Source organism: Trachypithecus francoisi, unplaced genomic scaffold (genome assembly GCF_009764315.1).
Source record: "Trachypithecus francoisi isolate TF-2019V2 unplaced genomic scaffold, Tfra_2.0 Lachesis_group3, whole genome shotgun sequence".
Classification (NCBI taxonomy): Eukaryota; Metazoa; Chordata; class Mammalia; order Primates; family Cercopithecidae; genus Trachypithecus; species Trachypithecus francoisi.
The window spans coordinates 155,154,634-155,182,066 of NW_022681468.1; positions in this window are offsets into that span (position 1 = coordinate 155,154,634).

Consider the following 27,433-nt stretch of genomic DNA (forward strand, 5'->3'; position numbering starts at 1 on the left):
CTCTCCTTGCTCCCCATCCACTGACAGGCCCTAGTGTGTGATGTTCTCCTCCCTGTATCCATGTGTTCTCATTGTTCAACTCCCACTTACAAGTGAGAACATGCAATGTATGGTTTTCTGTTCCTATGTTAGTGTGCTGAGAATTATGGCTTCCAGCATCATCCATATTCCTGCAAAGGACACGAGTTTATTCTTTTTTATGGCTGCATAGTATTCCCTGGTGTATATGTGCCACATTTTCTTTATCCAGTCTACCATTGATGGACATTTGGGTTGATTCCAAGTCTTTGCTATTGTGAATAGTGCTGAAATAAACATATGTGTGTATGTGTCTTTATAGCAGAATGATTTATAATCCTTTGGGTATATACCCAATAATGGGATTGCTGGGTCAAATGGTATTTCTAGTTCTAGATCCTTGAGGAATCGCCTCACTGTCATCCACAATGGTTGAACTAATTTACACTCCCACTAACAGTGTAAAAGCGTTCCTATGTCTCCACAGCCTCTTCAGTATCTGTTGTTTCCTGACTTGTTAATAATCACCATTTTAACTGGCATAAGATGGTGTCTCATTGTGGTTTTGATTTGCAGTTCTCTAATGACCAGTGATGATGAGCTTTTTTTCATCTTTGTTGGTCGCATAAATGTCTTCTTTTGAGAAGTGTCTGTTCATATCTTGTGCCCACTATTTGATTGGGTTGTTTGTTTTTTCTTGTAAATTTGTTTAAGTTCCTTGTAGATTCTGGATATTAGCCCTTTGTCAGATGGATAGATTGCAAAAAATGTCTGCCATTCTTTAGGTTACCTGTTTACTCTGATGATAGTTTATTTTGTTGTACAGAAGCTCTCTATTTTAATTAGATCCCATTTGTCAATTTTGGTTTTTGTTGCAATTGCTTTTGGTGTTTTAGTCATGAAGTCTTTGCCCGTGCCTATGTTCTGAATGGCATTGGCTAGGTTTCCTTCCAGAGTGTTGTAGTTTTGGGTTTTACACTTAAGTCTTTAATCCATCTTGAGTTAATTTTTGTATAAGGTATAAGGAAGGGGTCCAGTTTCTGTTTTCTGCATCTGGCTAGCCAGTTTTCCCATCACCATTCATTACATAGGAAATCCTTTCTCCATTACTTGTTGTTGTCAGGTTTGTTGAAGATCAGATGGTTGTAGATGTGTGGTGCTATTTCTGAGGTCTCTATTCTGTTCCATTGGTTTATATATCTGTTTTGGTACCAGTACCATGCTGAAGCTTTATAGTATAGTTTGAAGTCAGGTAGGATGCCTCCAGCTTTGTTCTTTTTGCTTAGGATTTTCTTGGCTATACAGGCTCTTTTTTCGTTCCATATGAAATTTAAAGTAGTTTTTTTCTAATTCTGCAAAGAAAGTCACTGTTAGCTTGATGGGAATAGCACTGAATGTACAAATTACTCTGGGCAGTATGGCCATTTTCATGACATTGATTCTTCCTATCCATGAGCATGGAATGTTTTTCCATTTGTTTGTGTCCTCTCTATTTTCCTTGAGCAGTGCTTTGTAGTTCTCCTTGAAGAGGTCCTTCACATCCCTTGTAAACTGTATTCCTAGGTATTTTTTTCTCTTTGTAGCAACTGTGAATGGGAGTTCACTCAGGATTTGGCTCTCTGTTTGTCTATTGTTGGTGTATAGGCATGCTTGCGACTTCTGCACATTGATTTTGTATCCTGAGATTTTGCTAAAGTTGCTTATCAGCTTAAGGAGTTTTGGGGCTGAGACGATTGGGTTTTCTAAATATACAATCATGTCATCTGCAAACAGACAATTTGACTTTATTCTAAGTTAAGTAACTCAGGAATGGAAAACCAAACATCGTATGTTCTCACTGATAAGTGGAAGCTAAGCTATGAGGATGCAAAGGCATAAGAATGATACAATGGACTTTGGGGACTTAGGGGAAAGGGTGAGAAGGGAGCGAGGGATAAAATACTACCAACTGGATGCAGTATATACTGATTGGGTGATAGGTGCACAAAAATCTCACAAATCACCACTAAAGAACTTACTCATGTAACCAGACACCACCTGTTCACCAATAACCTATGGAAACTAAAAAAAAATTTTTTTAATTTTAAAGAAATACCAGGTGGCTGTGTAATTTATAAAGAAAAGAGGTTTAATTGGCTCTTGGTTCTGCAGACTGTATAGGAAGCATGGTGCTGGCATCAGCTCAGCTTGTAATGAGGCCTCAGGAAGCTTACAGTCATGGTGAAAAGGCAAAGGGGAGCCAGTATATCACATGGGAACAAGAGAGAGAACCATGAGGGTAGGGTACCACCTTTTTTTTTCTTTTTTTTTTTTGAGATGGCATCTCGCTCTGTTGCCCAGGCTGGAGTGCAATTGTGCGATCTCAGCTCACTGCAACCACTGCCTCCCAGGTTCAAGCGATTCTCCTGCCTCAGCCTCCCAAGTAGCTGGGATTACAGGCATGTGCCACCATGCTCAGCTAATTTTTGTGTTTTTAGTAGAGACGGGTTTCACCATGTTAACCAGGCTGATCTTGAACTCCTAACCTCAGGTGATCCACCTGCCTCGGCCTCCCAAAGTGCTAGGATTACAGATGTGAGCCACCGCGCCCAGCCCCACATTCTTTTAAACAATCAGATCTCACGTGAACTCAAAGCAAGAAGTCATTTATTATTGTGAGGTTCCAAGCTATTCATGAGGGATCCACCCCCATGACCCAAACACCATGGGTGTTTGGCCCTACCTGGAACACTGGGGATTACATTTCAACATGAGATTTCAAGGCACAAACATCCAAACAATATCAGCAAGGACACAATTCAGTCCATAACATCAAGCTTCCTAGATGCTAGCCCTTATGATAAGCACTTTAGATATAAAGTCATTCGTTAGTTTCCAAGGGGGATAACTTACAGGACCCCTATGGACACCTATTTCACAGATACTCAAGTGCCTTATATTAAATGGCCATAATGTCTACATATAACCTATATACATCCTCTTGTATACTTTAAATCATCTCTAGATTAATTGTAATATCTAATACAATGTAAATGCTATGTAAATATTTGTTATACACTATTGGTTTTTTGTTTTTTTTTATTGTATTGTTATTTTTATTGATTTTTTAAAATATTTTTGATCTGTGGTTGGTTGAATCCACAGAAGCAGAATCCATGGATACAGAAGGTGAACTGCATTGTCTTTAATGTTCACAAACACCCTATAAAATAGATACTATTTTACCACCGTTTCATAAATAAGGAAAACAAAGAAAACATGAAGTAAGTAACTTGTCTGAGGTTACATAGTTTATAAATAATGAAGCCAAGTTTAAACACAGCTGTCTGGTTATAGAGTTCATGCCCTTGAACACTGAGCTAAACTGTCCTGCTGAAGCCAACAGGACTCCCTTCTGTCATCTCTGTTTCTATCTGGGTGTTTGCTCTACCTTGCAGCATAGCTTTCTCTGATTCTTAAGTCCATGGGAGAAACATGCCCAGTCCTCAGCCTCAGCGATTCCATGTTACAATTCTCAATCCCCATCCTGTATGTCTGGGACAGAATTCTACCACCATCGTGGTTCAGCTTTGCCCTGCATAGTGCCTGACAATATTGATTGAAGAAGTGAATACTTGAGTGGTCACTATGTGCTGCTCTAACTGCCTCTACTCTATATGTGTACCTTTAACTGGCAAAATGGATGAGTCATGCTCTATTGGTGCTTGCTCATCTTGTTATCCTGTTATGTTCTCCCCTGAGATGGCACCTCAATTCAGATGTTTCCTTTGAAACAACTTTAATTCATGTGGGTGTTTTTTATCAAATGTTTGTTTTTTCTTCTTGCCCTGAGGAAATGTTTGCAAAGAATATATTTTCATATCCCTTTTCTTCAAGTTTTGAAATGAAAGCTACCCAATTGGGGGTCAAGGGTGGGGTTGATGAAAGCCAGAAAGGGTGAATAATGCCTGTTTGTTTGTTTGTTTGTTTGTTTGTTTAACTCAATTGACCTTTTATTTAACCCTTCTATTCCTAAGGGAACTGTCAGAGGTTTGGGCAGTATGGCAGCTTTTTGGGATAAGGGTTAGTTTCATAATGTGAAAGAAGTTTGGCTGAACTAACCCTTTTGTAGGGAAACCTTATGTTTCGCTGTCAGTGGTTTCCTGGACATGTTTATACCCTACCTCAATTCTAAATCCTCTCTATCTGATTAGACAAATAACTAAAAACATGCAGTTTGTAGATAGATGGTCTTGGCTTGAGCTCCCATTTCTATCAGTTTACAAGCTTTGTGACCTTTGGCAAGTTACTGAACTTCTCTGTGTTTGTGTACTGAGCTATAAAATGAAAAGTATCAAAGGATCTTTACATCACAAAACTACTATGAGAGTTAAATTAAAATGTATCTAAGTGTCTTGTCTGTGTTAGAAGCTCAACAATTGACTTTCTTCTCATTTCCTTATTAGGAGAATATAACCGTAATAAAAATATGTAGTGGACTAGATCCTTCTAGGAAGTTGTCATTCCCTACAAACACAAGAGCATTTTGAAGGAATATTTAGTGTTTCAAGATATTAGAGCATATTAGGGAAATAACTTAGGTTTTTTCTAGATGCCCTTAAAGAAGTAAACTAGACACAGCCTCTAGTATGGCAGACCAAATGCATCACCCAAGTCCAAAAACTGTAGAAATAACTATTGGAAAACTGCTGTAACTGCATTATCAGATTACTACTTGAGGCACAACTCATGAAGGCTAGAAAAAAATGGATAACCTTAGATCCTACCTACTTCTATCCAAAATTTGAGAACCAAAGCCCAGATGGCTCTGTCTAACCACAGAAATTATCTCACCTTAACTTCCAATACAGATAAGAAAATAGCTGTGACAAGATCAGCAAAACCGATGCACTCCATTCATAAAATTGTTTCTCTGAAAATGATTTTCCACTTCAGCGCAACATGGACTAAAGACTATAGCAAGTAACCTTTTCTTCCCATTCTTTCTTTTTCTCTTTTATTTCTTGTTTTCCTAATTGGTGCCAATAGATACCATTCTTTTGGTTGCTAACAGATGGTACTTCAACTCGGTGGGTTGCATCTTATATTTCAGTTAATGTTCAGAGTTTAGAAACACACCCTAAAGAAGACATAAAATGAAGTCCTGAAATTCACTGAAATAGGTTTATCCTTACTGACTAAAAGCCCTAAATAAGTCTAAACATCTCATTTTTTTCAAGGGTTTCTGGGGTTGCATTGAGTTCTCCTTACTCATAAAGAGATTTAATCGGACCGTATAATTAGATATTTTGTCCTAAGGACAAGTAATAACTACTAAATTTAGGAAAGTTCATAAGAAAACAGTGAAAAAAAAAGGAGTATAGATTTTACATTTTAAGGAACTGGTATGATTTAACTTAGGAAGGAATAACTTTGAGAAGAACTAATAGTCTTCCAACATATGAAATAATTTAGGTAGTCCTCTTAATATGTTTTCTATTTTTATAGGATATCGGGATAAGTCTGAATAGCAGCAAAAGACTTGGGGATTGATATTGAGGAGTAAATGAGCTGTCAATCAATATAATTATTTTCTCAGAGACTTATATAATTAAAAAGGTGATTTTCATGTTGGAAACATTCATCTTGGCATTATTTTACATGAAAGCTATTTAATATTCTTTATTTTAATTATATTTGATTCTCCTTTGCCTAATGGTCTTTCCTGCTCTCCTCCTACCTTGCCAGCCTTGTTTTTTCTATTTGATTTTCCTCCTCTTGTGCCCTAACAGTAGTTAATTCTACAAAGCCCAATTCCTGGTCCTTTCTTCTTTTTAGACCTTTTTTTTTTTCCTTTTTTTATACCTTCCATTAATTGGCCCATCTGTCCCTAAGGTTCTGTAACATGACTTCATGTTTGACTTCCTTTTAATCTTATGTCTTCAAAAATATATAATATTAGAAGATATACTGTAACCACCTCACCTTCACTAAGTTTTTTCTGCTTTCCCTTAAAAAAAATTTTTTTAAGCAGCAGAAGAAAAAGACTCCTCTTTCCCATTTTTTTTTTTTTTATAGCTGCAAACTCACAAATCTTACAGGCTCCCAAAATAGGAGACCTCAAGTCACTTTTGAATATTTTGTCATCATCTCTGCATTGAATATGTCACCCATTCTTTCCTTAATAATATCTCTCAGACCTATATTTTCACCTTCATTCCTACCATTGCTATTCTTACAAACTTAGGTCTGCACTACTGCAGTTGACTGTCTGTTCTACCTAGGTTCAATCTTCCACCTTCCTAATTCTTGCTGCAAATATGGCTACACCATTTTATTTTATTAATGATACACTCTTGCTCAAACTTCTGCAGTTTTCTTTTATATACTACACACCAAATTCAGACAGTTTACTTTGCTTCCATTAGATTATATTGGTAGCACTAGGAGCCTATTTGAGCACTGGACTGAGAAACCCAAGAGTCCTCATACCTTCCTCTATATAAATCTCATGAGGCTCCCAAGGGAAATAAATACACAAAAAGTGATGGCAAATGAATAAAGATGGGTTATGTGTAACATTAACAGGGTGTCTGAAACCATCAGACTATTCTAGAAAACTGATGAACAATTAGAAGTTTAGGCCTAAATATAGCTTCTCCATCTGGCAAAAGCCAGATATTGCCACAAACAAATCATCAAGCCTGAGATAATTAGAATTTCCCAGAAGCTAAGAGCTTTTAGGATTGGGGAAGATAGACAGAGACAGACCAAGAAGCAGTAAGGAAGTAGGAATAAGGGCGTGCCTTGAAAAAAGCATATCCCTTTGCCTGATGGGTGAAAAAATAGCATCAGCAGCAGAGAAGAGCTAGCTGAACCAAGAAGGCTTCAGTTCTGCTGCAGATCTAGTTTCAGTGATAGAAAAGAAGAAGCAAAGAGCATTCATCCTTGTGTGTGACCTTTTGGCACACATAAGTAAAAATGGCCCAGTCCAGATCAAGGCATCTCACCCAGTCTGATGAGCAGCTCCTCCCTGCCCACTCACAACAGTTTACAAGGCTCTTTGGAAGCAAGCCCTTGGTAGCCTTATTTTTCATTGCTGTCGGTTTTATTTGTTTTTTACTGCACTTTATACTGTCCATGCACATTTCCACTTCTTGGATTATATATTTTCTTTATCGTATCCTTCATGTATCCAAATCCTTACATTCTTTCAAGACCAGTTTATGATCGGCCTCTTCATTGAACTCTACTATAGCTGCCACAGTGATTATAAATGCCTCCAAATTTCTATGATTTTTATTATTATTTTACTCAGTTTTGCACTTCATTGTCCACTAATCATTTTATTTCTGTATCAGTATTATATATTATAGTATATATGTATGTGAACTCCTTGAATGCATCAACTATGTCTTTTTTTCCTTCAGGTAAAGCTCCTAGCATAGTACCTATTGTATTGTAGAAACACAGAGCTACAAAGACAATAGAAAACAATTATTACTGATTATTGGCTGATTAATTAAATAATTACCTTTTGATTCTTAAGTTATGTCTATGTGGTACTGTTGAAATCATAATGGAAGTATGTAGCCTGTTCTACCTCCTTTAGATAATTTGATACCAACCAGGAGTAATATTCAAAATACTTAACAGGCATTATTGAACTAGTACTGGCCAGTCAGAACGGATTCTGACTGCTTCAATGTTAAATTTATGTTAGTTGCTTGACAGTGCAAACTCTAACCAGTTTCAGAACTAAAATAAATTGAAAGTTTAGTCCCTGATTTGCCAGAGATTAACAATCTGTAGCCATATATTATGTATTTTGGCTGACTTTTTATTAGCCTACCTACAAAGCCAATAAAAGCCAATTAAGCTAATTGAATACTTAACCTGATCATGCTTTCCTTCCCCCCCGCTATGATAGCCCTCCTGTTTATATATGCCATATATGATTGCCTCCTTCATATGCTGTCTACTTCAAACTTTGGTAGACTGATAAGCATCATATTTGGAATGTCATGGTTCACAGTACATGATAAGCATCACCACTGGCTACTCCTGTAAGTTTGCTGTTACAATACCAAGCATTACTGAATAGCAGCCTGTGCCCTGGGAATGACATAATTAAGTCTCTTCTGATTACTTCTTAGGTAGAAATTACTTTTGGCCTATATGTTTTTAGATTACGCATACTTTTACAAAAACACATTTTTGTAAAAGAACATTTTGTAAAGAACACATGTAGGAACATGTGTCCTGGAGAACTTGTATTCAGATTCAACCAGTTCAAACTAAACTGAGTTGTTTGTAGAAGTAGCCATCTGCACACTTCAGTATCAACAAAACAATTTAGGTGTGTTTTTACTTTGAGTCAGTGACACTATAATGTTACTTTACAATACCGCTATGCCATGACTATCATTGATAGCCATATAAAAGAAAGACTTCTTTTTAACTTGTCAATTTACTTTTTAAAATGTGGTTTTTGCACTGGTTTCATATTTTACCTGTCAAGTGGTGAAAATTTCTATTTCTAAACTAAACTGTAAAATATTATGGGGATTAGTGTGTGTGTTTTTAAACACAATAGATTAGTTTCAAATCCCAAAGTGAAAGCTATGGAATTTTTTTTAAAGACAGAAATGTCTTGCTGGGTGCTAACACCTTCAGAAGCTATCATTACAGTGTAGCAGAGGAGGACTCTGTTGCAGATGGAGAGAGCAATGTTAAGATTCACACCAGACCTTGTCCTTCTATGCCTTTTCCCCCTGTGCAAAGGAATCTGTCAAATCTTATTCCTTTCTTTGAAGAAATGCCTAAAGAATGTCAGTTCAGTCTGGCTACACTTAGACATCATGTGGAATATTGTGGATGCCTTCAAGAAAAAAAGACATTCTGAAAAATGTAATTTAGGGGTTATCAGAAGGAAGTATTTTGGCTTTTTGTGACTGGGCTGAAAGTTTACTTCTCTGTCATAATAATGGTTTCTTATATTTATACTGTGCTTTTTTTTTTCCAAAGCATTTTAAGATTGAATATCTTATTTGATTCTTATTATATTCTAGATTTGATTTGAAGTTATTTTACTATGTTTATAGTAAAACCACAGTACTGTTATTTTGGGTTTTCTGACCACTAGCTTGTGTGGTTATTTTTCTAGATGGATCATTTTTCACTGTATGGACTATAGACAGCATGGCCCAATCTAGAATGACATAACTGTTTCTCTCAGTAATTATCATGAACACCAGAGTGTAAGGTACTTTCAGTCAGTTCCTTCTGAATGTTCCACAAGACTCTCCAAACCCTGCTTTTCATGTTATGCTCATAATCTGCCTATGGAAGCCAAATGTCTCATCAGTGACATCTTCTTTCACCCCCAAAAGAGTTAGGCACTCTACCTTTCTTCTCTCAGAACATCCTGCACACAATATTGACTTGGGAATTCAATTATAGTCCTATGTCATATTTCTCTCTGTATTCCCAGTACCTAGCTCAGTAAATGTTTGTTGAATGAATGAATGAATGAATGAATGTACAAATGAACATGTATGGTATGCTTTGTTGTGCCAAACTGGTACTTTGTTTAAAGGCCATTCCACCTGACTGCTGCTGGGCTCCCACCCACTGAATCTCAAGGTAAATTCACCAACATGATTGGGAGATACAATAGCTACTTAAGGAATTTCCTTACTAACTTCAATTAAAATTAAAAATAGTAAGCCTTTTTGTTTTTCAAAGAGTACTTGTAGACTAGTATTTTCAAAAGAGAGGTCTTAGACCGGGCGCAGTGGCTCACGCCTGTAATCCCAGCGCTTTGGGAGGCCAAGGCAGGTGGATCACCTGAGGTCCGGAGTTCGAGACCAGCCTGACCAATGTGGAGAGACCCCATCTCCACTAAAAATACAAAAATAGCTGGGCATGGTGATGCATGCCTGTAATCACAGCTACTCGGGAGACTGAGGCAGGAGAATCACTTGAACCCGGGAGGCGGAGGTTGCAGTGAGCCGAGATCACACCATTGCACACCAGCCTGGGCAACAAAGAGTGAAACTCCGTCTCAAAAAAAAAAGGAAGAGAAATCTAAGAATCAGAAAAAGTTCACCATGGTTTATGCATGGCCATGGGATAATATAGAAGAGATATTAAAGTGTTGGATAAAGCCAGGGTAGAGACTATAAATGCTATTTTGAGAAAAGCTTTGAAAATAATGAAGAGGAAGAGTAGCATTGCCTCTTGTTATTGCCTCAAGTAGAAAAAAGAAAAATTTAGGTGAAATAAATGTCAAATGGAATCTAATTTCTAATAAGCAGACAGTACTAAAGAAACCAAACAAAACTTTATTATTTGTTTTAATAAAGCATCCAAGATAGGTTGTGCTCATTCCTCCTTGCTCTAGAGTGGGGGCAACTAAGAAGTACTTTTTTTTTTTTTTGAGACGGAGTCTCGCTCTGTCGCCCGGGCTGGAGTGCAGTGGCCGGATCTCAGCTCACTGCAAGCTCCGCCTCCCGGGTTTACGCCATTCTCCTGCCTCAGCCTCCCGAGTAGCTGGGACTACAGGCGCCCGCCACCTCGCCCGGCTAGTTTTTTGTATTTTTTAGTAGAGACGGGGTTTCACCGTGTTAGCCAGGATGGTCTCGATCTCGTGACCTCGTGATCCACCCGTCTTGGCCTCCCAAAGTGCTGGGATTACAGGCTTGAGCCACCGCGAAGAAGTACTTTTTACAATACTTGTGTCCTTTTTTTTAATCCTTGAATAAAAAAAAAAAAGGAGGCTTAATTCCATATGAGTGAATTTTCTGTGTGAAGTCAGCATGAACTAGAAAAAAGGCCCTTTAACAATTATAAACTGTGAGGCCAGGCAAAATAGCTCATGCCAGTAATCCCAACAATTTGGGAGGCCGAGGCGGGAGGATCACTTGAGCCCAGGAGTTTGAGATCATCCTTGGCAACATAGTGAGACTCTGTCTCTACAAAAGATAAAAATAAAAAGTTAGACAAGTGAGGTGGTAGATGCCTGTAGTCCCAGCTGCTTGGGAGGCTGAGGCAGGAGGATCACTTGAGTCCAGGACTAGACTGCAGTGAGCTATGATCGTGCCACTGCTCTCTAGCCTAGGCAAGAAAGTGAGACCCTGTCTCAAAAAAAAAGATTAATTATGTTAAAATGTTTTCCTGTTATATTCCATTTAAAGTATTTTTTGGCATTATCCTCTTATGAATTCAGAAAAAATATGGAAGAATCTTCTGGAGTTAATTTAATACCTGTGTATTTCTCCATATACAGTCTCACTGGAGGGTTGTGAAGTTTAATGAGATGTTTATAAAATGTCTGAGACCTCTGGAAGAAAGGTGATATGTAAATAGAGTATTATTAGTGGTAGCTCTATGATAAACTAATGATTAAAATACCTTCCTTAGTTATCAAAAGTAATGAGTTAAAATCCATTGAGAGGTTTCTCTTCATTAGAAACTTTTCATGTATCTTTTTTCTTCATGGTGTCAAGCAGAGATCTTACTTTCAGCATGTAATTATCCACATCAAATTATAATTCCTTCAGACTTAAATATTTTATAGGCTATTCATTATTTGAGTTTATTTAATTTTCTAATTATATGTGAGGGCAAAATTCTGCATGATTCTCTCACTTTAGTTTTCTACTTTGAGACATGTAAGCTTGAGAGTAGGTAGCAGCTGACTCCTGTAAGTTACTTTGGTAAAGATCTCTCCACAAAATCCAGCAAGAAATAAAGAGATGTTTATACAATCGGGAACTAAAGAAGATCTTACCTAAATGGCTATTCATTAAGATATCTTTTTTTAAAAAATCACGTAGAAAACTTTTTTTTTTTTTTGAGACAGAGTCTTGCTCTGTCGCCGGGGCTGGAGTGCAGTGGCCGGATCTCAGCTCACTGCAAGCTCCGCCTCCCGGGTTCATACCATTCTCCTGCCCCAGCCTCCTGAGTAGCTGGGACTACAGGCTCCCGCCACCTCGCCCAGCTAGATTTTTGTATTTTTTTAGTAGAGACGGGGTTTCACCGTGTTAGCCAGGATAGTCTCGATCTCCTGACCTCGTGATCCGCCTGTCTCGGCCTCCCAAAGTGCTGGGATTACAGGCTTGAGCCACCGCACCCGGCCAGAAAACATTTTTTAAATACTTATGGCAAATTAGTAAGTATGAATAAAATGTATTCTGAGTCATTATTAGAATTAATTAGAAATTTTTATGAAGTGTGTTTATCTTATTTTTTAAGCTCTTTGGAGATTTCATGAAAAATTGTGATATCACTTTTTAAATAGGAAATCTGGAAGGGCTCTAGAGGCCACCATGTAATAAATGTAATTTAAATCCTAATGAAATAGAGAAAAAAAGTATAACTGTAAATAAACTAATAGACTCATAGAATCTTGAGTTATGAGTAGTCTTTCTAACACATTCATTGGTTGTATTGCACAGAACTCCCAAAGTAGTAAACACAGAAAAGTACGAGGACCATACACAGTAGTTGTTATGAGGACCCTTTTTTGTATATCTTCACGCCTGTCACCTTTGAAATATAGATGCTATATTTCATCATACAGTTACTTCTGTTTACTACTGTAGCTTCAGGTGAAACTATTTTAATCTATGTTTTGGACCACGCTAACTTAAAATTTCCATTCTTTTTTGTAATTCCTAGGAAGAGTTTCATTTTTTTTTAAGAGAGGGTCTTGCTCTGTTGCCCAGTCTGGAGTACAGTGGTGAGATCAGGGCTTACTGAAGCCTCGACCTCCTGGGCTCAAGCCAGCCTTCCACCTTGGCCTCTCAGGTAGCTGAGACTACAAGCATATGCCACCACACCCAAATAACTTTTTAATTTTTGGTAGAGACGAGGTCCCACTATATTGCCCAGGCTGGTCTTAAACTCCTGGGCTCAAGCGATCATCCTGCCTCTGCCTCCCAAAGTGCTGGGATTACAGGCATGAGACACCATGTCCAGCCTTTTTTTAAAAACTGACTTTATAGATTTGTATTCCTACTTCATCATGAGACATCAACATTGGTTAACCTAAGTATTTCTACCATATATGTAAAGTTTATGCCAAATAATTTTGAGAAGTCAAGAGTTAAATTCAACCTGAACTAAAAAACACAGAAAAAAGATCTTCAAGAGAAGGAAGAAGAAAGTAACAGTAACAGAAACAAAAACCCTTAACGCTAACAAAGACCTCTAGGTAATACTGGATTTCAGATCAGCTGAACATTTCCAGTTCTGCATGACAGCAAAGAAGTGGTGTGATTATGGCATTGTGCTCAGAGGCACGCTGTATTGCTGTACTGCATCAGGAAGGATCAAGTCTCTCTATAAAAGGCTGGTGAAACTGCATAAGGAATGTATTTGGGGCATCTCATTAAAGAAAAAAGTTAATCATCCGGAAAGGAAATGGAGCAAGAAGGACTGAGGTATGCAGAAATAAATTTCAACAAGAACTAATATAATAGATTGTGGGTTTTGACTTCCGGGAATTTCCTTTTGTAAATCAATAGTCAAGACATGAATAACTATAAGAATGTGTAGGTGTTAAAATGTGATGAAGAATATATAAAATAAATGGAAAGACTTAGAGTTCTTCAGGAAAAATTAATGAATATCACTAAGTGACAATTTTTCCAGAATCCTAGACAGATCATATTGATGTCCTTAGGCCCAGTACATCCGGAAACAAAGAAAAGGTTACTTTGAAGGAATTGAGAGGCTTTCTGACAGAATTGCCCGAGGTCAGAGGCTAAAAGTAAGAAAGACCAGAAGATAATACAATTGTGAAGGAACTTTCCCCTTGAGATAGGGAAGGAGGTAAAAAAAAAAAAGAAGTAGGTAAAATAAATGAAAATTTATGTCTGAATTTTTGATAGAGCCGAAGTGAGTTGTGGAATCACTGCATAAAATCACTTCATTTATCCCAAATTTAAAGGAAAAACATTTTTTATAAATGAAGTCTTCAGATTACTTAAGTTTAATATTATTAGATAATATTAAACTTCATATTACTTAATTTATTATTAAATAATAAATTATTTAATTTAATATTAAATAATAAATTATTTAATTTAATATTATTTAAATATTTTAAATAAAATTCCTCTAAAATATATTTCACTGTATCCTGGATTTTAAAAAGAATCTCCTAGCCAGGTGTGGTGGCTCACACCTGTAATCCCAGCACTTTGGGAGGCTGAGGTGGGTGGATCACGAGGTCAGGAGTTCAAGACCAGCCTGGCCAACATGGTGAAACCTTGTCTCTACTAAAAATACAAAAATTAACCATGGTGGCGGGTGCCTGTAATCCCAGCTACTTGGGAGCCTGAGGCAGTGAATTGCTTAAACCCAGAGGCGGAGGTTGCAGTGAACCGAGATTGCACCACTACATTCCAGCCTGGGTGATAGAGCAAGACTCTGTCTCAAAAAAGAAAGAGAATCTTCTGAAGATTGTATTTGTTCTTAAAGATGCGTGGTGGCATGAATATTGATTATTTACTCTAAAATAGTAATTCTCCCAAAGATTATTGGGGTTAATTGGACTATTTTTTCCAGCTTGGATTTCTGAGCATTTGTACTTGCTTTATGTAGGTCTTATGTTTCCTCCCTGGCTACCATTTGACTTGCTTTCACTTCTTGGTATCATTTATGAGCTGAGTCTAGTGACTCCCTCTCTGCTTCTTTTCAATTTGTCATGTTCAACATATTACAGGCAGAAAATCCAGACAAGAAGCTTTGTGTGACCATAACTAAAGTAAAATAAGTTTGCAGGAAGCAACTGAGAACTAAGGTTGTATGAGAGCTCAAGCATGCAGTTGTTTTAGGACTTATATTGGCTGCTCAGTGGCTTTATTTTGGAGACGAAGGTGGGGAGGAGCTTACTTTGAGGTCCTTCACTGCATTCTGTGTGGTAAACGTTGCAACATCACATATTTCTATATCTCAGTTAACTTGTTTGAAATTGTCAGTATCATCACTATTTCAAGTATAACAAGGAGATGTAGAACATGTTCCAGAAGCTGATGCTGTGAAGCTGTGCTTTATAATTGAAATCTTATTATCTATTTTATATTACTTACAATGAATACTGTTAGTAATAACAGGAATGTATACTTTTTTACATGATTAGGTTTGCATTAGAACAGCTGCTCCCCGTAGGAAGTATAGTGTACTTGCATAGTCATACTTACAGCAAAATCTCCACTTTGAATAATTCATAATTAAGCCATTTCTTCTCTTCTTTATGTTACCCCACAAGGTTTCAAGAAAAGTGTGGTAAGAAGTATTGGCTTATGCTTGCCTTTCGGGATATATGATTAGAACACCCTTAATAAAATTGGAGAAGGGAAAGCAAGGAAGGGATGATCACATAGTAGGAATCTTTTTTTTTTTTTTTTTTTGAGATGGAGTCTTGCTGTGTCCTCCAGGCTGGAGTCCAGTGGTGCGATCTCAGCCCACTGCAGCCTTCACAAACTTCTGGGTTCAAGCAGTTCTCTACCTCAGCCTCCCGAGTAGCTGGGATTACATGTGCCTGCCACCACATCTAGCTAATTTTTGTATTTTTAGTAGAGATGCGGTTTCACCAGGTTGGCCAGGCTGGTCTCGAACTCCTGACCTCATGATCCGCCCACCTTGGCCACCCAAAGTGCTGGGATTACAGGTGTGAGCCACCGCTCCCGGCCCATAGTAGGAATCTTAAGGAGAAGACACATATGGAGTTCTAGGGGCAGTAAAGTAAATATGTAAGGGAAGGAGAAAGGATTGAGGAAATGAAAGAAAGCATGTTTTCAACTAGTGAAAACAATGGAGCCCTTAGGAAACTTTATAAAGGATAAATGTTCAAGTACTGGCCAAAAGAAAGTGAACATGTTTCAAAGAAAATTGAGCTTCTATTTTGATAAAGGTTTATTGCTACCTTAACTCATCCCTAAGCTTGCTGAGACAGCTTATAGAAGAAAGGACATTAAGCTCTAAGCCTAACTCTGTTGCTAAAGAGCTTTCTAACCTATAGCTAGTATTTAACCCAGACTTTAGTTCCCTCACTTATGAAAGATTTAGATGAGATTATTTCTAATACCCTTTCCAACTCCAAAATTCTATGATTTTCTGAGGAGCAAATTTTAAAGCATTGGTTTAGAATTTGTAAGCCGACTAATGTCACAGTGAAAGTGTCCTCTTTTCATGTCTTACATTACTTTTGACTATCCTGGAGGCTTGCATGTTCATTTTTTCTCTTCTAAGAGAAACTGTCCCATCCTTCTCCTTTTAGTGAAAAACAATTCTAGGCTATTCTTTGTGCTGTAATATGACCCCACCCCTACCTCTCACACCATTAGTGCTCTTTTGCCCAAGTAAGGCCAAAGGACAATCTTTTCATTAATAATTCAATGGCTTTATCAAGTGTCTTGGCGCAGACTAAAAACAAGAATAACACCTTGCCCAAAAAAATAAGAGTTGGTCCATTATTGGGCTGCTATGGTAAAAAGAGTGGATAGAAGATGTCATAAATAAGAAGGACCGGGCCGGGCGCGGTGGCTCAAGCCTGTAATCCCAGCACTTTGGGAGGCCGAGACGGGCGGATCACAAGGTCAGGAGATCGAGACCATCCTGGCTAATACGGTGAAACCCTGTCTCTACTAAAGAATACAAAAAACTAGCCGGGCGACGAGGCGGGCCTGTAGTCCCAGCTACTTGGGAGGCGGAGGCAGGAGAATGGCGTAAACCTGGGAGGCGGAGCTTGCAGTGAGCTGAGATCCGGCCACCGCACTCCAGCCTGGGCGACAGAGCCAGACTCTGTCTCAAAAAAAAAAACAAAAACAAAAAAAGAAGGACCATGATGTTCCACAAGAAAGCTAAAGTCCGTGAGAAACCAGACTCAAACAGGTTGAGAAGTTGTATGGAGTGGTGGATTAAGTAGCCACTGATAAAGTCCCTTGATTGCTTACATTTATATTCTAAGGATAATACTATTCAAATTATTTAAGAGTACCACCACTCAATCAAGGTAAAGTTTTCCTGCTGAATTACTTACTATGCATCGTAATGATAAAAGAAGTAAGAAAATGCACACACACACACACACACACACACAAAGCTGAGACCAAGAAAATAATGTTGTTTGAGTGCTAGCGTGGAATTCTTGAAACACTGCTGCTGAGGTTCTTTTAATTGCCTTCAATCCAGAATAAAACTTTAGTTCCAGTACTCATAAGGCATTTCTAAGATTTTATCTCCTACAGCAACTTGTACCTCTACAAAAAATCCCCATTTCTTGAATCTGAGTTACATATAACCCTTCAAGTCTACTTAAGAAGTTGTTATACTTTCCAAGTCACTACCACCTCTACCAAATCCCTCAACAACATATTATTATTTTTTATTTTTATGCTTTTTGAGTAGCATTGCTGTCACTCCAATCAACAACCTTTTGAAGAAGTGTGGATCTCTCAGTCATGAGTATGGAAACTCAGAGAATGTAAGTGACTTCCTTTTGTCTCTAACCTGTGTTCAAGCCTATAGGTAAGCAGCTGCCAGATGTGGTATTTCTCTAACTAGACTTTTTACCCTCCCTAAGAACACTCCAGCCACATAAATTTTTCCCAAAGATGTTACATGTTCCTAAGAAGTAACCTACATAAACACAAAAAACTAGTACTCTTGCCTATTTATGGAGCTTCTACTATTTTTCTCCTCCTTTCCTGGTATGCTATGCTAATGTCATCTTTTCCTGGTGATGTCACTACTGACACTTATAATGCCCAGTATTGATGGCACTATATTTTATGCTAATGGTACCATTCTTTTCCCAGTCACCAGCACTCCCCTGTCACTATCAAATCACCCCATTCTTATCAGTCCTCAAATAGCTGTCATCAGTGCATCTAATGTTTACCAACAGACTCTTTTTAGTCTTCCTTATGTTCTCTTTGCATATTTCTTGCCCTAAAATTCAGGAGTGATAAAGTCAAAACCATTACAAACCCCAGTATTCTTCCTATGCACACACTTACACACATACCAGATATGCTTGCTCATTGACCCTGAACTAAACTAGTAAACATCACTCTTTCCCTTTAGGTCAGGATGTGTGTTCTTCCATTTCCATCTCCTGGCTCTTGACCTCATCTCTTGTAAATGGATCCCTCGTGGACCCACCCTACAGTCCTGTGGACATGCCCAGACATGGCTAAATCCCAGAGTGAACACAGATCTTGACATCTACTACACTGCTAATTAGCAATGAAGCACTTTCCATTATATACACACAGCCTCTTTTGCAGATTGTTGCTGATGATTTACATAACTTGCCCTTTATTTCTAAACAGAAAAAAATACTATATTTTAGTACATTCAATACGTTGAGAGCATTCAAAGATAAAAATATATCACTTATGTGGATGGCACTTTGTGGTCTTCCTTCCAAAAATCTGTAACTGTGGTTTAACCATGAGAAAAACATTAGAAAACCCAAATCAAAGAACAATCTAGAAAGTATCTGACTAGTACTACAAAACTGTCAAGGTCCTCAAAATCAGGAAACTCAGAAACAGTCACCACCAAAGGAGCCTAAAGAGGCATATGACTATAAATAATATGGTAATTGGCCAGGATCTTGCAACAGTGAAAGAGCATTAAGTAAAAGTGAAGGAAATCTGAATTAAATACGTGCTTTAGCTAATATTAAAATTTACACATATTGGCTCACTAGTTATGACCAATATACCATGCTAATATAAGATGTTAACAATTAGAGAAACTGGTTTCAGGTTATACAGGAACTTTGTACTATCCTTGCAACTTTTCTGTAAATCTAAAATTAAGTTTATTAAAGATATATATGTTATATAGGTGTGTATATATATTCAAACAAATATATGCATTATATACTGTACTTTTTTTATAATTATAAGTCAATTTTATATATGCATAAATCGTGCATATGTGTGCATATGTTATGTGTGTGTTACTATTATGGAGTATCTATCACTGCTTAGTTGGACAAAGATGAAAGAAAAAAAAAACCAATCCTAATAGATAGAATGAATAATCTTCTAAGGATCATATTCATTATTTAGGAGTAACTGCTGCCTTCCAACAAATAACCTCATTTGTTATTTAACAGTATGCAGTAATTTGCAAAGTCAAAAAAAATTTCAAGACCACCTTCACTAAAGACTCTATGAGTAAACTGGTGCATCCAAAATTGTGGCAACACATTAGAATATTCCAGAATTAATACACAAAGTTTGAGCAACTTCTAGTGGCTGGAGGGGTGATGCCTAGCTAATGATCAAAGAAAAACATCTGAAACTAAAGTAACATTTAACTCTGGGAGGAAACAGCTTTTTGAAGAAAAGAAAAAACCCTCTGTGTTCATTCTTGGAGAAGTCATAGAACCATTTGAATGGAATATCTCCATGCTGGTAACTACTGAATTTCAGACCATTTATCATGAGACTTTGGTTAGAAATAGTCTTCAATCCTTATTTATCTTCTCTTTTACTCTGTTGATTCTCAAACCAATGGATGATTGAAGATTTTAAAGCCTAATTTCAGAACAGCAGGTCTATTTGAGGGGATTTAAGAAGGCTCCAGTGCAGGATTACTTTATAACCTTCTTTTCATTATGTTAATGATTATTTGCTAAATATGTTGTCATAATGGATCTTCGGATGTCACCTGAGGAAGTGCGATACTGCCTTATTTCATATTTCTCTGTTTTCAAAAACCCCAAGAAAGGCAAGCTCACTTTTTTACCTTTTAACAACCACTACCTTTTTTACCTCATATTTTCTGGACCAGTGATGCTTCCAAAGTGCAACTGTAAACCATAGTTGCAAATTGGGGTGCAAACAAATTTTGCTTAAGGCACAAACCACAAATTAAAGTAATGATCACTTCAAGATGAAACTTTTTTGTTGTATTTTAAAACCAGAATGAAAGTAGGTCAATGAAATTTCAGATATTTTAGAGTATGTACAGTATTGTATTGTTTGCCAGTACCTAATTTACAATTACAGAGCTCCATGAATATTGAAATGATTCAGCTTCCCATTATAAATGTATGTGGCAGTTTGGTTGTTGATCAGTTTATGAAGTTAATGCAAATGGAACTGTCTTCCTGTCAGCATTTGAAATCTATAATGCAGTCATGTTGTATATTCAGGGACAGGCCATTGACAGTCAATTAACAAGTTTGATTGGTATGTCAACTCATTCTTTTGAATTGTTAATAGTATGTTAATAGCATTCATTTCTTTGTGCAGTCCCATTTGCAGCTTCACAGTTACAGCTATTTTTTATAATTCTGAGTAACCTAAAATAGTGCCTTAATAATAGATTATTAAACACCTGTCTAGTGTAGCTTAGGGAGGTTTTTCTAGACTGGGAGTTTGCAGTGGATCCCTTTGATATTCAAATCAACAAATGATAGGCTTTTTATTCAAAACGTAAATTCTTTTGATGGTTAGCTTGTTAAGAAATATTCAGCTCTAGTCTGACCTGATCTGGTTTCCCATGGAAAAGATCTGATGCCGTTTGAAGGTTCATAAATGGAATGCCAATGACAATTTGTTGTTGACGTTCTGCCGCCTCAGCCCTCAGATGCTGCTGGTTGATGTGCTGCTTTAGCTTCACCAAATAATCCTTGCAGGTAAATGATCTATGGATTGATCAGATAGTTTCAAAGCAAAGAGGGCTTTTCTGTGGTCTGGAGTTTTAGGCTTGAAGGGGTACTTAAAAAGATGCGTCAAAATTGACAGATGAATCTTAAGGCATAGAGTGATGGGAGAAAGCAGAAATGTGGGAATATTTTTAAGTGACTCGCGTATTACTTAGAGTTTTGAAACCTTCAAATGTCGATCAAATCTGTTCCCCATAGCAGATTTATTACTACCTTGGTTTTTGTTATGGTTGTTTTGTCTGTATGCACAGGTTTACTCTCACTTTTCTGGGGAAGTTGATGAGACATTAAATGTATTATTCCCGAATGGTGCTTTGGAATAAGGTTCTGAGTTCATTTGCACAGGCATGTTTTATTCATATAGTTCCTGTGCACCAGAATATAAGAATCTGCCATTGCTTTAGCCGAAAAAAATTGTCTATACCAAGGAAGCAGTAAAAATTTTATTCCTTCCCCCGATTCTTCACTTCACTTGATGATGCTTTCCACAACCTACTATTTATACTTAATTTCATTGGCAGAAGTTTCTTTATAATAATGGGGAAAAAAATCTCACCAATGTAGTTTAGATATTTAATTAATATTTTTCTGTTCTATGCTTCAGTGAATCTGGAAGAGCAATTTGCATGTTTTTGAATTTTAAAACTAGATGGTACTTGAGAGATTAATATTCAAATGCCTTCAATATGCAGATAAAGAAACTGAGGCAAATAGTGAGGCGTCAGAGATAGTTGGTGCAGACCCAAGTCTCTATCACTAACCCTGTTTATATCCTGCTTGCTGTCTTTAAAAACACCTAGAAGCTCATTTGAAGGTTGATACAGCTCTAACGTACATTTCTCAGCTGGATAAAGAAAGTTGCTGAAGTTTTCTAACTATAACATCAAAACCTTTATATTACAGTTTAAGAACTATACTTAATACCAGTAAAAAAATTGTAGAGTATGTATTTTTAATGTGTAACCAAAATGTCTATAAATCAGGAGGAGAGACAAGAGAAAGAAAATTAACTACTGTCTTAGACAGTATATTTGTTCACCGCCTGCCCTCAGGCAAGACCATAGACCTTATGACCTATTTCCGGATGGGGAGAGGAGAGGAAAAGAAGGAGGCACACAAGTGTTAATTGATAACAGGTTTTTCTGTCTCACCTTATATAACCCTCCAGCAGTGCTTCTCAAGGTATGTTTCACAGATCACTAGTCCCACAAGATGCTTGGCCACCAAAAGCCTCTGTAGCTAGAGAATCAGGGCAAATACGCCCTTAATGGCAGTTCACATTGTCACAATGTTTGTTTAATGACTCTGAGAAGTCCTGCAGCAGTGAAGCTTGTTTAGCTCTGCTCAACCCAGGATTTCCAAAACAATATGAACACAAAATCTTTGTTTCTTTCTTTTTTTGTTTATAGGCTTGTTTCTCTTAAAACCAGCTAGTATGTTTCATGGAAATTTAGGGAATTTCTCTATGCTTCAATTTTCTGATCTATAAGTGGATATAATAATAGTATCTATTGATATGAGGCTTAAACAAGCTAATATAGGTAAAGCACTTAAATAATGTCTATCATATTGTATTACATAAGTATTTGCTATTGATTGATTGATTGATTGATTTTGAGATGGACTCTGGCTCTTGTTACCCAGGCTGGAGTGCAGTGGCATGAGCTTGGCTCACTGCAACCTCTACCTCCTGCCTCAGCCTCTCCAGAAGCTGGAATTACAAGCCCCCCACTACCATGCCTAGCTAATTTTTGTATTTTTAGTAGAGACTGGGTTTCATCATGTTGGCCAGGCTCGTGTTGAACCCCTGACCTCAGGTGATAAACCTGCCACGGCCTCCCAAAGTACTCGGATTGCAGGCACAAGCCACCAGGCCTAGCCTGTTATTATTTACGCATAGTAACATGGCTAATGTTATCAGTGAATGAGTGAGGTCAGTGCTATTGTTTCATTCACTTTGCATTTACTAAATGTACAGTGTAGTAAACTATACACAAGGCATTAGGTTAGAGTTTGAGACTGTATGAGTCAATATAACAGGACATAAGAGAGGAAGCAGACACATCAGTTAATAAGTTACAAAGCAAAGTGGGAAGATATTAGCATACCTGTGATACGAAACTAAGTATAAGATCTTGGATGTGGCAAGGGGATGTGGCACAGGGTGGGGGTGCGGTAGACTGGAGCCAAAGTGTGAAGGACCTTATGTCCGAGCTCAGAAGTTTGAGTTTTATCCTGTAGACTACAAAGTGAGCAGATAATTGTTGTGCATGAGAATGACATGATCAGCCCTGTTCTTTAGGAAAAAAGCTTGACAGCTCAGGTTGGAGAAATGAGAGAAAAGAAGGCAGGAAAACAGTGGGATTGTGAAGTGAGGCAGTGGCTTTGGGAATGGAGAGGGCATATATTGAGAGACATTTCTGATGTAGAATTGATGAGAATCCATAGCCAATTAGCTGCAGGAGGGGAAACAGAAAATATACACGTGTAACAAACCTGCACTTGTATCCCCTGAATCTAAAATAAAAATTGAAATTACTTAAAAATTTTAAGTAAGAAAGAAAGAAAAAAAATGCAGAAACCAAGGACAGGACTGGCATGTCAGGTTTGGGAGATTGTATAAACAGTGATTCAACTTAGTTTTATAAATAGAGACACTGCATTTTTCACAAAGAAACTGATCCATGTGTCTATAGCCTGCCAGCAGTTTTATAACAATGGCCTTCTTCTCAAGGGAGACTAATTGAACATATGTGTAGATTGCTTGGCATGACTCAAAAACTATTGGTAACACAAATCAAAAGTGACTGACTCAGTAAGTAACTTACTGGAAGTATATGGGAATATATGTTTAAAAAATAAATGTAAATGCCATATAGGATGTTAGAATCATAGTGAAAAATTGCTTCCTTTCTGCATACTCACAAAGCTTTATACATTGCTCTACTAAAGCACTTCTAATATTATATTTATTATTTTATATGTCTTCCTTCTCTCTCCTTCTCCTTTCCCATTTTGAATTTTTTAGTCCTGGATCTTGTTTGTCTTCATATTTTCAGATCCACCCAGAATTGATGCATAGTAGGTACTTTATGAATGGTTTGGGTATATAATACTTGAAAAAAAGCATTACTCTGATTTTATTCTGAAAATAGAAATTCAAAAATATTCAGCAATATTAGTTATAAAATATCAGGTAAGAACTTTCTGCATGTTTCCTCTATCTTCAAAATCTTGAGCTATATTGGCCTGCAACATATATTTGAACTGCCATGTTACATGAATATTAATGGAAAAATAAACCCAAATTCTTGGTTTGATGTTATTAAATGCCAGTTTCTCTGACTTACACAGCACCACACATTGTGGCAGGGACATTTTAAATCATCTTTTAAATATCAGCCTCTCTTCTCTGTTGTGGAACTCCTTATTGGCATGGCCTTCTCTTTGAAGACACAGGAAGCTCTAGTCATCAGGAGATGTTAAGCCATTAGGTTATATCTTACATAATTTTGTCAGAAGTTGGTTAACTGTTCTTCCTGCTACTTCATGCTGTGCTTGTAAGTATTTTAATTTACCGTTATGTTCTGTCAGTTTTCCATTCTCTAACATATCACACAGACTTAGGTGGTAACAAAAAAGACATTATCAGCTTCATATTCAGAACTAATATGCTATTTTTAAAGTTCTTCAACTCCCAAATTGGAGCGGCATATTATTTTCTACTACCTACTCTATTTAAGCAATACCCAGATTATAAATCTCACCTGCAGAGAGACAAGGAGTAAAAAATAACCAATATAAAGACTGTGGAAGGTCTTAAAAGTTGTAATAATTATTCATTCCACCATAAAGAATTTTACATAAAATAATGTGTTCATGCCTGTGTTACCCCCAGGAACATAGATTTATACCATCTGTCTCCTTAAGTATCTCTAATACTTCTTTTTATTTTTAGAAAAGGACTTTATGCTTTGAAAAGGAAATGTAACCACATTCTCTCCATCCCAAACTTGTTTTTATTTAAATATGTAGCTTTTTCAATCTAAGTATTTTTGTCTAATCTCAAGCCTTTCCTACTTTTCTGTAATATGCCAGGATTTCTCCAGGTGTTAGAGGAATTTTATCTACAGGAATAGATAAGGTTCACAGGAGGATGCTTTCTCCAGGGCCAAATCAGGAACTGTAGTCCCTGAAAGTATGTAGCCATCTTGTTGTTCAGTGAAAGGAGTGCTTTCCTAATGTATCCAGCCGCAATATTAGCATGTGTCTTTATGCGGACTACTTTTTCTTCAAGTAATTATAAAACATTCCGAAGGTCTGGAAATCTGTCATGTAATTCTGCGGTTTCCTCTAGTCCTGCAGTCTCTCCATATTTATTCATTGTTATGCTGATACTTTAAACATATTTTTATTAGAGGTGTTATTACAGCAAGCAAGAAAAACTTCAATGCATGAAACTTTAAGTATTACTTGCCCTTTAATTATATAATCATTACTGGGAATGATTTCCGTAGCTCCTCTAGATTGGGTAAAATTCTAATCTCATTGGCATGTATTATTTATTTTATAAAATTCTTACCATTTAAGTATGTCAGAGATTGTCTGTCAAGGTTTGTACAGTGCGGGGACAGAGAGATGGTTGATACCTGTCCTCTCCATCATAAAGGCCGTGGCTGACACCCCTATAATACAGACAGACAGACAGAAGCATAACATTTATTTAATCAAAGTTTTACATGACATGGGAGCCTTGATTGAATGACCCAAAGACAGAGAGAAAGCAATCTGATTTTATGCATGGGTGCTTTAGATCTGGTGAAGCAAGAAGAGCGTGCAGAGATGTCATTGGACAAAAAAAGGTATGATCTGATAGTAATAGACTGAGGTTGTGGAGAATGGGACCCATCAAGGCCTGTGTGTTCAGATTCTTCTTGTCTTCTCTGAGCATGCATTCCTTCTGGGTATGGCGCAGGACCCACACTGGAATGGAGATCTTATAACCTACAGTCAAACAAAGTAGGTTAAATAATTGCTTTATGACCAGTTCTTAGAAAGATGGGGGAAAGTTAGAGTAGTAATTTTAGGTTTATGGATGGCTTTGAGAAAAGGGGTTCTGGTTTCTGTGACCCCGCTTGGAGAAAAGGGATTCTAGTTTCTATGGCTTGCCTCAGGGGAGAATGAGAAGTAAGAGAGAGGAGGGCAGGAGAAGGACAGAAACCACTTCTGAGGCTGCTTTGAGGCTTTCACTTTAGAGAGTCATTTTCTGAGCCTCGACAAAAGTATACACCTTTAATTAGTTACACAGGGGCTTCCAATGTTTTTAGTACATAAAGATTGCATCACTTACAAACTGACATTGTTAATGCCCTTTGCACTATTTGCCATTGATTTATACTGTTAGCCACACATTTCCCCCTTTTAAATCAGTAAAATTTAATTGTTAATCAGGGTTCCAGGCTTGGCACTATCATATATGACAGCAGAAGCAAAATGGTGTATTTAGCAACAAAACCTAGTTGCTTTGACCTTTCACCTGATTTTTCTTTCTTATTTTGATGGTGCATAGTTTTTAATTTATTTTCACTATTTTTAAAATCAGCACAATGAAACTAGTTGAAAGAAGCAAAAACAGTATTTCAAGGGAGCAAAGAGACACAATAAACATTTATAAATTGTATGCCTGTTACTTTATCTTTGAGTATATGGATAACCGCAAGCTAAAGAAATAGTAAAAAAGCTCCATTGAAGTGTTTCCCCTCCTTCTCCCAACTGAAAGCAGGTCTTCTCTAGTCCTGAAGTTCCCATTAATGACCTGGGGCTAAAGACATACACTTTCAGTAAGTAAAGAAATCCAGATTTATCTTGTGACTCGGTTGAAGTTACTTGGTGGCAAGAAAGTGAGTTCCAGTAATGAAAACTGGCAGGCCAGGATTTGTGCTCCACTCTGTTGGCATATGAAATTACAGCACATCATTCAAACAAAATCAATAATCCAACTTTTATGTCCTTTGCTAGGTACAGTGAAATTTTATTATTCTGTGATCATTTTATTCTTCCTGGATTACATCATGCGCTGTGGCAGTAAGAGAAGCAGCTCAAGTAGATAGACTATATAAGATCAAAACTTGTGTTTTTACCAATGTGCCATGATGATCGTACGATATTCAAAGAAAGATGCTATAAAAGTCTGACCCTTATTTCTTTAAATCATCGCTGTAATATCCTGAATGATATTAGGAGGTTCAATTTACCTTGCAAAAGAATTTTTGCTCCTTGGTGTGGAATGAGCTTTATCAGCTGCGGTATTCCTTAATTGAGGCAAATGGAATCAGCAAGAGATAGCTTGTTTTAACATAAAAGTTGCTGTATACGAACAAGGAGAGAAAATCTACATGATCACATTCTTGCTCCTTTGATTTAGCTGCTTCTGCCTCGCTCCTTTTCTATGGAACTGGAACACTTTTGTAGAAAAGATGAATTGTTCTCATGGAAGGTCTACACAGCCATAAAATCTAGGTAATAAATTACTTTAAAGCATCAGCTCCTAAAGTATGCTTGCATAGTAAAGTATGGACCAGGCCAGAATCCAAGCTTAAACATTTTCTCCTTGTTATCACCTCGTTAAGCTCCCCACGTCTGAGCCATGCCTCCTACAGTCACAGGTATGCTGCCACTAATTAAGAAGAAGGGGCTCATTACCAATTCTCATTAACATCAATTGGAGTTTTA